Consider the following 4,519-nt stretch of genomic DNA (forward strand, 5'->3'; position numbering starts at 1 on the left):
TAGCTAATTCACAGTATAAAATTAATATGGTCAGTTGTAAAGTAAGTGTCTGGTCAGCAGTACAAGGTCGACGATATAAAGTCGGTTCGTAGTAAAAATATTTCTGTTACTGATAAAGCAGATATATGTACAGTATTTAACAATCATTTTATGAAAATTGCTGGTGAATTTTAAAAAAAAAATTTGTTTCTACAGGGAATCATATAACACTATTGGCAAACACCCTTCCGTGATTAATGTCTGAAATGCTCCTCTGTGATACAGACTAGGGGAAGATTGAGTCAATAATTAAATCACTGAAGACTAAGGACTCTTATGGATATGATGGAGTGCCTCGCAGAATATTAAAGTACTATGCTGTACATGTTAGCCCTGTATTTAGCCATATTTGTAATTTTTGTTTTAGGAATGGGCAGTTTCCTGAAACTTATAGTACTCAGTAGTAAAGCCGCTTTATGAAAAGGGAGAAAGGGATAATATAGACAATTTTACACCTACTTGTATGCAATCAGTGTTTGCTAAAGTTGTTGAAAAGGCGGTGTATGTAAGGATAATTGATCATTTTGTATCACACGATTTGCTATCAAATGTACAGTTCGGCTATAGAAGTCGTTGAACAACTGGAAATGCTATATTCTCTTTTCTCTGTGTGGTAATTTATGCGTTAAACAAAAGATTTCGAGCACTAGGTATTTTTTTTTTATTTGTGTAAGGCGTTTGACCGCGTTGATCACAAAATATTTTTCCAGAAGTTGGATCATTGCAGCATATGAGGAGTAGCTCACAATTGGTTCACCTCTTACTTTAGCGACAGACAGCAGAAGGTCAATATTCACAGAGTTGCGAATGGCTGTGATGTGGGGTCAGAGTGGGGTACAGTCAAGGGACGGCGGCAGGAGGGGGAGGCTGCCCCAAGGGATCAGTGTTGGGGCCAATCCTGTTCCTTATTTGCTCTCTGGTATTACGGGTAACTAAAATATTTCTGTTTGCTGATGACTCTAGCTTGATAGTAAAGAATGTTGTGTGCAACAATGACTCGGTTTGAAATAATGCATTTGATGACATAAGTTTATGGCTTGTAGAAAATAAACTAATGCCAAATCACAGTAAGACTCACTTTTTGCGGTTTCTAACAAACAGTTCAACAAAACCTGACGTTTTAATTTCACAGAATGGGCATATGATTAGTGAAACTGAACAGTTCAAATATCTAGGTGTTCAGATAGATAGTAAACTGTCGTGTAAAGCCCACATTTTGGATCTTGTTCAAAGACTTAATGCTGCCAATTTTGCTTTTCGTACGGTATCTGAAATTAGTGATCGTTCGACAAGAAAATTAGTTTACTTTGCTTATTTTCTTCCTCTTATGTCGTATGGTATTATATTTTGAGGTAACTCTTCCCATTCTAAGAGAATATTTTTGGCTCACCAACGGGCGGGTCAGGCAATAAGTGGTGTAAGTTCACGAACCTCTTATCGACCCCTGTTCACGAGTCTGGGTGTCATTTCTTGTTAATAATATTAGCTTATTCCTAAGAATAAGCAGCATTCAGTCAGTTAACACTCGGCAGAAATCAAACCTGCATTTGGATCGGACTTCCTTATCTCTTGTGCAGAAAATTGTGCAGTAAACTGCTGCATCCATTTTCAGTAATCTACCACTAGAATGCGAAAATCTTAGCAGTAACCCACGTGCTTTCAAATCGAAACTTAAGAGTTTCCTCATGGGTCTCTCCTTCTATTCTGTCGAGGAATTCCTTGAAAAATTAAGGTGATTCTTGTTTTATTGTGATTTACGTAAACTTATGGCTTCACTTTTTTCGGTTTCATAAACATTTTACATTTATCTGTTATTACTTTTATGTTGTAAATTTACGTACTGACACGTCCCACGAACTTGAAGATTTGCTCCTCAATTTGGTACTACGGAACTTGAAGGGTAAATAAATAAATAAAAAGTACCGAACAAGACGTCCAGTTGAGCAGCGAATGAGTGTGGACGCACGTTCCAACTATGCAGGAGTCACAGCAGCGATGCGGCCGGCCGGCAAGCGGGAGACTGGACAGGTTTGCTCGACCTTGTTGCGATGATGACGGACGCTTCGCCCTATGACTCGTCGTGCTTTTGTTCAATACCAGGGCTCCGTAGACATTCGGCAAGCGTTTGTGAATCTCTGCGATGATCTGGTTTCTCACCAAAAGATACGCAATGACAGCTCTGTGCTTGGAACGCTCCTCCGTTACAGATGCCATTTTAAAGGCTAAGCATAGCGTCGCCACATATCGTAACTTCATGAAACTATAGGGACTGAAGCGGTAATATTCCACGACGTCCCACAAGAGATTCCGTATTATTTCAACCGAAACTGGCAGAGAAAAAAAATTGTGTATCATTACTTATTGAACGTCCCTCGGGGAAAGAGGAACAGAAGAGAACCGAACCGTTTGAGGTGTGCTACTACAGAAGAATGTATGAAATCGGGTAGATGGTAAGATAAGATATGGAGAGGTTCTCGCAAAATCGGCGAAGAAAGTAATATGTTGGAAGAGGCTAGGAAATTAATATATGGAAAACACTAACAAGAAGAACGGGCACAATGATAAGAGAAGTGTTAAGGTATCACGGAAAGACCTTCATGGTACTAGAGGGAACTCTACAGGGTGAAAGCTGTGGGGGAGACAGAAATTGAAATACATCAAGCAAATAATTGAGGATGTAGTATGCAAGTGCTACCCTGAGACGAAGAGGTTTGTGTAGGAAAGGAATTCGTGGCGGGCCGCATTAAACAAGTCAGAAGACTGACGATTAAAAAAAAAATCTGGTGTAAATGAATGGTCACGGATGGTCCCCCACCCCTCCCCGCAAGATATTAAGAACTATAACGGAATATCGTAGAACAGCATATAAAAAATAGTTGATTGAAAGAGTACAGCCGTGACATTCAAGTAGTCCCATTAACAACTTCCCTTGAAATCGAAAGGCAACGGCCTTCCCGCAGTGGATACACCGGTTCCCGTGAGATCACCGAAGTTAAGCTCTGTCGGGCGTGGTCGGCACTTGGATGGGTGACCATCCAGGCCGCCATGCGCTGTTACCATTTTTCGGGGTTCACTCAGCCTCGTGATGCCAATAGAGGAGCTACTCGACCGAATAGTAGCGGCTTCGGTCAAGAATACCATCATAACGACTGGGAGAGCGGTGTGCTGATCCCACGCCCCTCCTATCCGCATCCTCCTCTGAGGATGACACGGCGGTCGGATGGTCCCGGTAGGCCACTCGTGGCCTGAACACGGAGTCCTTGCAATCGAAAAGGTCAGTGTTATTTCGGTCAGATAGCGACAACCCATCAGACAACACGAGTAAATGTAAGTAAACACTACTATTTCTCGTTCACATCGAATGCCGCAATATCGTCACATGAGTATGTCAGAAACATACTAAAAGACTGATCTGCTAGTAGAGGGTTTTTCTTACAGGAAACGCTAACGCTAAGCACGCTGTATCGACAATCATGGAAGTGAAGAACAGGTAGACTGATGGCAGTGCCAGACAGCAACGAGCGAATATTGGTAGAAGCAAAATGTCCAAGTTACTGTACAGCTGCGGCATAGAGTTGGTTCAGAGGCGGAATCCTGCCGAGGATGTGAATCTGCCTTTGTCGACCATCAAATGCGGCCTACTGTGAGCTCAATTCATGACAGCCACACTGAATTGCACCAATGACAAGCGCGCATGTTAGAAGCAATTAACGTGTAACGCTACAAGAAACATCACATAAGTGTCGAAATGGCTTTACCTGCATTGGATGCAAGATGGCATGAGTGATATTTTAAAGTCTGAAGTATTGATGTTCCTTTAGGTAACTCCATAGGCTTTATTTCAGCCTGACAGTTCCTAAAGTGGCCCTTAAGCGTCCGCTTTTTCTTAGCTTAACAGCTGACACCAGCCTTAATATTTTACGTTTAGCTTGATGATCTGCCCCTAACGAAATCCTGTCTCTTCCACTGAAATTAAATACGAACTTAGATATGAGTTCACGTACTACTGGCAGTTGTGATTATTGCATATGTATGAAGATCACGAATCGAAAATCTGGTGGTAGCCGACCTCGGAGTGGATCAGTTTGGATTCCGTAGGAATGCTGGAACAGATGAGGCAATACTGATCCTACAACTTATCTTAGAAGATAGATTAAGGAAAGGAAAACTTATGTTTTTATCATTTGTAGACCTAGAGAAAGCTTTTGACAATGTTGACTGGAATACTCTCTTTCAAATTTAGAAGGTGGCAGGGATCAAATACAGGAAGCGAAAGGCTATTTACAGTTTGTACAAAAACCAGATGGCAGTTATACGAGTCAAAATTTGGAGTAGGAATTACATGGAGAAGAAATAAAAATTTTGAGGTTTGCCGACGATATCGTCATTCTGACAGAGACCGCAAAGGAACTGGAAAAGCAGTTGAACGGAATGGACAGTGTCTTGAAAGGAGGATATAAGATTTATAACATAAACATCA

General features: G+C 41.3%; 1 pseudogene; it reads left to right on the forward strand.

Moving 5' to 3' along the window:
- Positions 1 to 2,980: 2,980 nt before the first annotated feature.
- LOC124709381 lies at positions 2,981 to 3,098 on the forward strand (annotated as a pseudogene).
- The last annotated feature ends 1,421 nt before the right edge of the window (positions 3,099 to 4,519 follow it).

Source organism: Schistocerca piceifrons, chromosome 7 (genome assembly GCF_021461385.2).
Source record: "Schistocerca piceifrons isolate TAMUIC-IGC-003096 chromosome 7, iqSchPice1.1, whole genome shotgun sequence".
NCBI classification, from domain to species: Eukaryota; Metazoa; Arthropoda; class Insecta; order Orthoptera; family Acrididae; genus Schistocerca; species Schistocerca piceifrons.